This window comes from Pinus tabuliformis, chromosome 8, assembly GCF_031772625.1.
Source record: "Pinus tabuliformis cultivar Carrire ecotype Pingquan chromosome 8, CPIR1, whole genome shotgun sequence".
NCBI classification, from domain to species: Eukaryota; Viridiplantae; Streptophyta; class Pinopsida; order Pinales; family Pinaceae; genus Pinus; species Pinus tabuliformis.
In genome coordinates, this window is record NC_142294.1 from 1,483,509,721 (window position 1) to 1,483,521,001 (window position 11,281).

At 38.3% G+C, this 11,281-nt stretch overlaps 1 pseudogene; it reads right to left on the reverse strand.

Annotated features, from left to right (window-relative positions):
• Positions 1-4,615: 4,615 nt before the first annotated feature.
• On the reverse strand, positions 4,616-10,798 carry LOC149241433 (uncharacterized; annotated as a pseudogene).
• Positions 10,799-11,281: the final 483 nt, after the last annotated feature.

An 11,281-nucleotide genomic window follows, 5' to 3' on the forward strand; every position in this document is an offset into this window, starting at 1 on the left:
ATATTTTTCTTCTTCATTTTTTTATCATCATTCAAATGAAGAGATCAATGAAATCCTTCAAGCGTAGAATGCGGAATTGAGGAAACTTCTACAATAAGTAGAAGAGGAGAAGCAAATATTGCAGCTTCAATTACAAGCCATGGAAGAGGCATTGGAAAAGTTGAAGTGAAACGAAGGCTCTACAAAGCCATTATCACATGCTTTAGAGTTAAAAAGTGTTGGTAATTCTTGAGTTTCATTTTCACATGATGATGATAATTTGGGTGCTTTTGAAAAGCACACTATAGGAATCAATTTAAGCTTAATGAAGAATATGTGATATGAAGGCAAGTGCCTAGGAGGTAATGGCCAAGGAATGAATCAGCCACTGGAGGTTGTACAAATACCTCGATTTGTAGGATTGGGACACACTGAAGGAGAGTGTTCGCAGGTAGCAAAAAATTCTAAGCCATTGAAGAAAAATGATGTTGAAAGTACATCAAAATCTTCTTGTGACAATGAGCATTACAGGAGAAGAGCTAAGGAAATCTCTCATTTCTAGGCTCACACTAGAAACAAACAAGCAAGGTATAAGAGGTATCGTTATGTTAATTTTCCTTTCGATTACAAGCAAATTGTTAATGGTGAAAAACATTTGTGGCATAAAATACCATGTACTTTTTATCGCTTGTATAACCATGTTGTTTCCAAGTGTTGGAAGAGAATAGCAGCAAGGAAAATAACAAGACATGTCAAACCTTCTCCACATCAGGGAGGGAAAAAGGTCAGATAGGTCTAGAGGAAAAATAATTTTTGTAGCCATTGTAACAAGTATGGACATCAGAGAGCCACATGTTAGGAACTCTAGCCAAAGCAGCGATCAAAGGACCAAAAAGAACCTGAAAAGGAACCTATTAGTGAAGCAAATCAACGAGAAATCTAGCTATAGAAAGAGATCCCATCAACCTAGTTGGGTAATAAATGGGTAGCATTTTTAAGTAAATGAGCATGCCCACATTTTGTAAATCGCATGTTGTGAAATGATTGTAAAAGTGATGAAGTGTTTTCCATCACTTACGAGTGCAACATAGTGATCTTTTTTCCTTTTTTGTTAATAGTTGGGGTATTGGTTTCTATTATTGTTGGAAAATACTGAGAGGGGGGGATGAATCAATATTCCTTAGAAATTAGCACCTTTAAATATTTTCATAGTATTAGTTAATCTTCAATTATCATTAATGTTTATGCAGTAACAACAGTGAATAAAAGAACATAGGAGGCACAAAAATGTTAGGTGAAAACCCCCTCCGGGTCAAAAACCACCGAACTCTTTTCTAATAATTCTTTCACCTTCAATTCCAATTGAAAAGAAAGCTCCAACTTCCTAGAATATATAAAAACATTCTTCTCCAACTCCCACTGGATGGACGCTCCAATGCTTGATATTCTTCAGTAATCAACTGAACGGATGCCCCAACACCCAATGAGCTAACAACTCACCCTAGCACCACCCTACCACCCTGTAGTTTTCACAGGCTTGAACTTGTTGGTGACTTCATGCAGCAACCTAGCACCACCATACCACCCTATAGAAGAATAAAAGAAGAATGGACTCCCGTTCCAGGGAAAATGGTCCACTTTACAATGATATAGAATGATGTAGAAGTAGAAGACACACTAGACCATAACCCCAACTATGACACAACCACCTCATGATGATCCTAAACTTCTTGACACTACCTCTTCAACTCTTGGTAGATAGACACTTGTACGACTTTTACAATGATGCTTTTACAATGAATCTGTGCAATGATACTTTTACAATGATTGTATGCAGTGCTTCTCACTTGAAGACTTCATGTGGTGAACTTGTTGCTACTGTTTTGCACCTTGATTGTTGCTTTTGTCATGCTACCCTTTCTCACTCTTCAGAACATTAGATTATGCATTGAGTCTTCTCTTGATGAATATATAATACTTGCAAAAACTCTTCAAAGAAATACCCATGACATGATAATAGCAAAACATACCTCATCCTGCAGAACATATGTCAGTGCTAAACAAAAACAACAAATTAGAATACAAAGAAACTAATGCAATTAAGAGATGAACATGCATATACATAAGATACTTACCTATAGCTTACCTTTGCTGCATAATTTTGCTGCACCTTGCTCTTTGCTTGCCTAGAAAGTTTGGCCCTTTGCACCCCTTGACAACACTTGATCTAGTTTTTCTTGCCTTCTAGGAGCATGATATTTAATCTCATGTATCACTGTGATTTCAAATCCCCAACATGTGATCTTTGGTCCTGTAGAATCAACCTGAGTCTTCTTTCCAATGCCATGGGTCTGACCAGATCTGGACTCTTCAAGACAAAGTTATGCCCAATCTCTCACAATGACCTAAGTATGGACTAGTTCAGTAGGGCAAACTTGTACAGCGCGCCACGTGTCACTGGTCCCTCCTTCAGCTCTAAAATTGATACACAGAAAACTACATTCTATGCACTATCTACCACTTTTTACAGAATTCCAATCTTCTTAGAGAGAGAGAGTTATGACCATTTCCCAAGGTCACTTCTTTGAGATGAAATTCAGGAGCCTGCAAAAACCTTAACTTCCATAGATCATATCTCTGAACATATAGCGCACCAAGATCTGAAATTCTGTCAACACGTTCATCAGCATTGTGAATCAAATGAATTTTCATTTCAGAATCTAATACTTTGCAGAAATTAAGTTATAGCGAAAATTCCATGATCGCTTCATTTGGAGGATATATGAGATTTCTTTTTATAGAGTTGAGAGGGGTTTCTATAGAGAATGTTGGAGGGATTTTAGGAGGTTAAAAAATTATTATTTATTGACTATTCAATGTCCAAAACCAATTATGAGTGCCATGCCACAACCCCATAGGGTTTGAGCCCACTAACTCGGGTTACTAACTTCAAACATGAATATCTCTCAAACCGTGAAGAATTACTTGGCATGCCATATATCAATGGAAACATCTCGACGATTAGAATCTGTATGGAAGATCCTTGACTCAAAATAGAGTAATTTGTCAAGTAAAAATTACCTTGCAAGATCGGGGTAGCCCTTGGTGCTGCTTGGGTTGACATCACTGACAACCTCAGATCATCTTTAGATCAACATTTATGATTCTAATGTAAACTTGACCAAAGAGTGTCTTATAAACTCTTTACAAATATGGGAACTGCTTGGGTCATGATATGCCTTGAATTTTAACATATATTTTGCAAGATATACTACAGGTTTTCAGAGAGTACATGTGTCAGTTCATCAATTATGGCTTTGAAGAACAAAGGTGAAGGAGAAGGAAGTGTGGCATGTTAGGGAACTTGTTGTGTAGATGAGGGAGTACAATAAATTTCAGATAGTATTCATGATTTTGGAGGACCAAAAGCTCCTCAAAGGGGAGAAATGATCCAAGTGGCTCCACAAAATCTCAAAAATAAAATTCCTTGGATTGCATGAAACCAAGACCAAGTTGTTGATCTCAGTGAGATATTTCTAACAATGCCTCAATTTGAGTTCGTATGCAAAAGTTATGGCTAGTTAAAGTTTTGGTAAAACTAGGCAAAAGTCAAAGTCAAAGTCAACCCAGGGTGCCATGTGGCAATCCCTAGGCTGCCATGTGGCAGAAAAGTTTACAAGCCTAGTGGAACCCATAAAGATGATGTGGCAGCTCGATCAATAATCCATGTGGACCCACAAGCAGGTGACATGGCAACACCACAAGTCAACACATGGCAAGTAGGTGGCAGATGATGTGGACCAATAAGAACCTACCACATTGTGCCACATGGCACCTCAAATTAGGCCTAAGTAGCCTTGGTATGATGCAACCTTCATTTTTGTCTTATTCTCATGGTTTGGGGAGCTGTTACAATATGGACATATGTATACCATATATTATATGGTTTGAAAGCTATATTAAAACCAAAATTGGGCTTTAAAACTATATTAAAGAAAAACTGGGAGTCCATAAGTTTTGAACCTAAAATCTCTCCAACAAAAAGTAACTTAATATTACTATTGTAGGACACCAAATCATCTAAGGGTTGGTGTGGAAATTGAACAGTCAAAGGGAGTCCAAGAGACCACTTGGAATATGAAACCAAGGGTCACTAGACTTGTATAAATGTATATCATGTGAATAAGAGATGAATTTAATGCTTATTGTTAATATTTTGTCTTCACTGTTGTTGTGTTTAACATGGTATCAGAGAAATTTTTTTCTCAAAAACCTGTCAAATCTGCCTCTCTAAATTGGTCACATCTGCCACTATGAGTAGTCTTGTAACCCTTGGTATTTCCTGCCCTTGCTCCGACACTGGTATTGTCCCATGCTCTAATGCTCTATGACCTTAATGCTCACTCTACCATTTTTCTACTTCCGCTCAGACTTCCTCAATGGTTTTGCTCTATGTTGCGACCATTGCATCTTATGAGAGAAGGTGACATAACTCTCCTCTCATGCACCTATCGTAACATCCCTCTTTTCTCTCGTTCATAATGTAATAAGAAGTTACATGTCTCCATTCCTTCATCTTCTTTTTATTCATTTCCTCATTTCAAAACCCATTCCTGCTCTACTTCTTTTCCTTGTCTCAATGAAAAATGACAACATTACGTTCCAGACTACGATTTAAAGATTTAGGTGGCAACTCTTGTTTGGGGGGGCGGGGGAGGGGATATATCATGACTAATAAGCTCCTTTGATTTAGCGTTGGAGATATGCTTCCTCACATGTGTATTATCATCCACCTTTATATTTCCACTAAGTTACTTTTTCTTTGCTACCTCTACTATATAAATAGGCTTCTTGGGGGAGATATTTTCTTTGGTAACAAATGATATTTGACTTATCATCCCTGCAGCTTGTTGATAGGGTCATAAACTAGGTTTATCTAGAGTAGAGTTGCCAAGTGCAGAATCAGATTCATCATTTGAATTCCAACCATTGAAAATTCCACTCCCAGTCATCTCTATCCACTTTGAATCAGAACATGGCCTCCTCTTTACAAATGAATCCACCTATTCAGGTGTGATTTTGTGAGTTAAGGAAATTGAGCCGATTCCACCTATAGGAAGACGTGGAGTTCCATTTCTCTGGTCAATTTGAGCTTGAGTGTGAAAAGAGCTTTCTAATGACCAGGTGAGGAAATCGTGAGTCGAATGGCCTCTGAGCCTTGTTTTTGTTGGCTTGTTTATTTATTCTTTCATTTTCACTGCTTACACTCTCTTCCTCGACTTCTTCTTCCTTACTCCCAAGAAAAAAGACAACATTCCTACTTCTTGCAAACCATTAGTAATAGAAGATGGCACAAGAGACGCTTTGAGGGCAGCAATGGAGGTGTTGTATATCTGAGTGGGTCGCATTCTAAAGGCATGGAAATAGCCAGAGGCAGATTCCTTGTATATTGAATAAGTCAATGTGGGCGACCAGGAAACCCACACCATATGAAGTGGCCTTGTCAATTACATTGTGTAAAACAATACATGTGGTTATTCCATGTGCTTCAATAACTGCTTGCTCGGTGAGCTACAAATTTATGCATTATATCTCCGTTGTAAAATGTTAGATGATACAGGGATATTGGAACCAAACAAAATCTCATGTTTTCCTTAGAGGCAGTCATACAAACCATGCAAACATAGAACAGGTGGGTTCAGACCCCACAATAATGTTGGATAGGTGACAACATTTTAGAAAACATCGAATGAAGTGAGCATTGAGTTTATTGAAGGTCACCATTGATATATGTGTTTAATTTCCTTGAAGAAATGATTTATTTTCTTAGTTTGAGCAGTGGTATGTGCGTTAAGTATTTAACCTTGTATGTGCATTGAGTATTTAACCTTGTATGTGTGGTGAAAGTTTATATGCATTGGGATGAAATGTTTTTTTGAGCTACCAACGTTTGAATACTTCTAGGCATCTATTGTTACCAAGAAGGATATAAAGTTGGTCATTGATATCTTGAATTTATTCACAAAAGGATTTGGATGTCAAAATTCATTTTTTTTCAGATTTTTTTTCTAAATATTAGAATTCTCTTCATAAGATATCGTGACATTGTCAACGCATAAGACTAATATATAGACAAGTCAGAGTGAGAGCAGTGTTGGGTGTATTTTATATAAAACCTAAGACTTTTCATTTGTTGAATATTTATTTTTGAAAATGGCTCCAACTAATAATGTATTAGAATTATTGAATACCCTGATACAATCCACTATTGATGATATGGTAAAAGTTAGCAAAATCACTCTCAAAGACATTCGAACCTGCTTGCAAAATGCACAAGAAAAGATTGATTTTTGCAACTTGAATCTCAACTTCAGCAAGATGAGTTCTAGTAGAAAAGGCATCCTTTTGAACTTGTATTTGTTCAAAAAAATCCCCTATTTGACTTTAAAACGGGATCCAATCAACAACCAACGAATGATCAGGTCAATAAAGCTAAGGTTAATCACCATCAAGTGCTAATTTCAGGAGTAGTTGTGTACACATAAGCAAAAATTCAACCTGCACTTCCCAAGCTAATCATCAGAACTTGGGAAAGATTGTCAGTAACAAGCACATAAATGGTCTTGGATATGACAAGGATGTTTCATTTCATATTCCATATTACTCAAAGCCCATCTAGTTTTAGAGCGTTGGATTTCTTTACGACAATTCATTGTTAGATGTTCTAGATGTTTCTCCTCTTCCACATCATCAACAACAGATTGTTAAATGCCAACATTGTGATCGAGTTGGCCATATGAAATATCATTTTTTTTTAATCTTTATCCATGTGAGCACTGTCATAAAACCAATCATTCTTCAAACATATGCTTCAAAAACAATCCTCCTACAAGTACAAATATTTATCTCACATGGATCGCTTCTTGGAAATGGGCTTCAAAAGCCAAGAATATATTTCAGTCATATGTCAGAACTTGTTCTAGAGTATTGAACAATCTTGCAGTTGATTTTTCTCCATCTTTTCACCTTATATCTCATAGGGGGGGAAGTGATGGTCATATACAAGCTTCAAATCCACATCAAACGAGCCTTGACCAACACCTGTCATACCAAATTCAGAGTTGTATCCACAGATAGAGATGCCCTTGAGCATGCCTTTGGTTGGTGATCAACCTTAAATCATCTATGTGAGGTTGAGAACTCCCTTTTCAGGTTGAGCTTCTCCCTCTTCAAAGAATTGGGGAAACTTCCTCTAGCAGAAGACTTTAGCTTCTTGCTAGTTTTGGAAGAATTCTAGGAATTTCATTAAGCATTCCAGATTTTATGGTCATCCTCAAACCACTGCAAGTTGTAGACCTCCATTTTCCAAGTTGAAGGTCTCTCTCTCCAAAGCATTAGGAATTCATCCTTTAGTAGAAGATCTCAACTTCTTTCTACATTTGGAAGAGTTTCAAGAACCACACTAAGTGTTCCAATGTTGGTGGTGATCCTTAAACCACCACCTTATTCCATCATCTCAGAGAACACATTCATCTTATTGTGGTCATGCATTGTTGTATTTTTGTTAGAGCTCTCTTCTTGGACTCATAAATACCTGTTAGTTCCCTATAACACTAGTGTAGCCCCTTATTTTTATTTTAATTTAGCCCCTTTATTGGTATTGTTGTGTGCATGTAGTCCCCATATTGTTATTATTGTGCCTGATAGAAGCCCACTATTGTTATTGTTGTGCCCTTACATTGTTATTGTTATGTAGGCTTTGATTATATTGTGACCCCTTAGACTCTTATATATCGAAAAGAGGTTTTTTCATTTGAATCATCCAAGAATTTTTCCTTTATGTAATGTAAAGGAGGTTTTACCATCGAAGAGGATTATTTTTAAGTCGTTGATCTATCTATTTCTGAGTTGGTTGCCTAACATTTGGAATCAGAGCCTTGGATTATAGGGTTTTACTTATTCAAATAGGTCATCTTGGTATTTTCACTATAGTGTTTTTTCTACGAGGCTTCAGAAGTTGAAACTTTTACCACGTGGATCTAAAATCTCAAAGAACTTTGTGTAAAATTTTTAGATATTCATTTGCTATAGTTTTAGATATATTCCCTGAGAAAGTTAGGGTTGTTGCAGGCTCCATAATTTTTTCTCAAATAGGTGACCTACAGAAAATATTCATAACTTTCATTTCAGGCATCATATCTAAATTCTGTAAAATGTGGTTGAAAGTTAACAGACGTTAGTTTTTTGTGCAATGATTTTGTGGCCGACATTTGAAACAATGACACGTGGCCATACAACTTCACTCTACTGAATTAGTCCATAATCAAGCCATCATGGGATATTTGGCATAACTCTTTCTTTAAGAATCCAATATCGATCAGACTTGTGGGGTTGGAAAGAGAAGTGCTACCATAGGAAGAAATTTCAGAATTTGGAGATCTGAAATTACAGAGTTACAATCGTTTCAAGATAAAGCTCCTAAAATAAAGAAAAAGGTGTGTATTGTTTTTAAAAATTGCATAACTTTAGATTGACAATTCAGTTTGAAGTGATTCAAACGACATAGTGAATCATAGATATCATTGTTTGATTTCAAAATTCCTCAAAGCGAGAAAATGGAAACACCTAGTAAGCAACCAAAAAGCTATACTATGACGCATGAATAAGAGAAATAAATGCAACATGATATATCAAAATTACGAGAGCAAGTGCAACAAATTTCACTCTCACAAAGAGTAACCAAAAATTAAATTATATATCTATATATATATATATATATATATATATATATATATATATATATATATATATATATATATATATATATATATATATTTCAACATGCTTCCAAGGCCACCCACATAAATGGCCACAACTTTGGGAACTCTGATGCACATGGATCCATTTACCCATGATGTGTATAGAGAGGCATATTTAGAGGATGAGGACTTCAGAGAGGTGTTTCGATATTTGCATATTTAGAGACATGTGCATGATGGCGACAACAATGTTGACTACCATCTCTAGGATGAGTGACTCTATAGGTTAGATAATCTACGTGTTCCTAAAGGTGAGTGATTCTAGCTGATTAGAGAAGCTCACACTCCAAGGTTGCAGGGCACTTTTTTGTAGGGAAGATAGTGGCCAACTTCTAGAGGTATGTGTATTGGCCCAATGTTGGTTTGATGGGGCTTGACTCAGGTTCGAAAGTGTTTTAGCCAAACAAATCCCACACTACCAGCCCTTTCGGCAATAGTATGCGGAGCACATATTGAAGTCTCACTCGAGGTAGTAGGGGAGGGTGCCAGAACTAGGTTTCCACACCCTAGGGATGTCTTGATGAGAACTTGGAAGGGTCGCGAACCGATTTGTGCCTTCACGCTACTCTGCGTGGCTGTCCGTCCTTCGCGTAGATCCGTGACGGGCACTTCCTAGATTCCTATTAGTATATGTGTTTATTATATATCCGATCTAATTCTTAAGGCCTTTAAGCAAACATTTAACAGTAATAACCAGCACACACAATCATACATATGCATAAATTCATAACATAAGCAAACAAATAGATTCATGAAAAAACACACAATGATTCAGAAACCCTTGTCTTTATTTATCTCCTATTCAGTAAAACTAGATCTGCCCTGTGCACTCAGCTACAGGGGTCCATGCACACAACTATAGACTCTACTAGGCCTCTACGCACATAGCTGCAGAGCCTCTATCTATCTACTAACACCCTCGGCTTGGACTTACAAACGCAGAGAATATTCCCTTCATAAACCCATAACATTCAAGATCAAAACCCAAAAACTGACTTCTACAGGCCGACTCACTTTCTATTATCTTACATTATTCTCGGGCGGGCAACCCTTTGACTTGACTCATTACAATTTGCGCTTCATGCACTTCGCAGAACCTTTACCATACTTTTACCCAAAATTGTGGACTTTACACCCCAAAACCGTTACGTGGGGATCTGCTGCCCAACAGGCCCCCAACATAATCATCATGACTCGTCTCGAGTCATTTCGGCTGGTGTAGTAATCTTCACACAGAGGTTATCCAACAATTTCTGCACTTCGCTTACGCTCGCAACAAATTCTTCTGCCATCTGCTGCACCCATTGTACGTGAGCCACCGAGGCATCTGTATCAGTTTTATTTGCTTGTCTGGGTTCATGTACTGCCTACATGTGCGCTAACTTTCCTTTGATGTTGGTGCAGACCACGAATGCCTCATCAAGCCAAGGCTGGATGCATTCTTTCAGCACTACTTCCTTCTGCCGAGTGACGTCAACTTGTGCCTTGAGAACCTGGGCCTCCCTCATCTTGGCCAATCGCTGCGTAATATCCACCATTTGTGTGGTCCTCATGACATTACCATATGCTTGTTGTAACTCCCGTGCTACTATCTCTACCTGCTGCGGCGTTGGGTCTTCTTGAAGGGATGTGATCGTAAGGAGGGACTGATCCAACAGTCTCGAGCAATCTTGGACAGTACATTCTATCACTTCCACTCCTGCTTGAATTTCGTAGTAGCGTTGCTCTTGAGCTTCCGGGGTTGTAATAGGCTGTGTCTTCATCCTTAGCTCTGCAATTTCTAATTTCAATTCCCATTGAGTTGTCGCAGCCTCCTCTTGGGCCCTACAAAATCTTGACGCCATATGATGAATCTTGTCGGCTATTTGGAGTTCCGCTGGTACAGCCAACTCTGATACACTGCTACAGACCTCCAGCATGGCCTGTTCCAATATCTTGTTGTGTGTGACCAAGTCTTCGAGTTGTAGATTGACCTGCTCCAAATTTTCCTTATGCTCCATCAAGATTTGGTGGCCGCGACCTTCTTGGGCATGGAGCTCAGTGGTGACCCCATCTTGTAGCTAGTATAGGGTTTCTCTAGGAAGGATGGCTAAATTCAAGCCCCAACTTCGCATGTCACCTTCGGCTTCCGCTAGAATAGTGTCTGCTGGCAATACTAAGGTGTTCTTTGTGGAGGCATGTACCATCTGCTCTGCTGCAAGTGTTCCTACCATGAAGGTCAGAATCATCTCTCCCGGGGGTCGCACCCATAATGCCTATAACTACGTCCTAAGCTCCCATAACACAGTTTTCTACTCTGTCATTAGCTCCTACAAAGCACCTTTAATGACATCATGCGTCGGTTCGCTGCTGTCAAGAAACTCTTTCTCCAACATCTTTGTTGTCTTTGTCTTTTTGCGTGGATGTGGCGGCTCCTGGATGTGCGGCCTCTTGACTTGGGTCAATTTTGTGGTAAGGTCCATGCATTCCTGTGTCTCCACCTC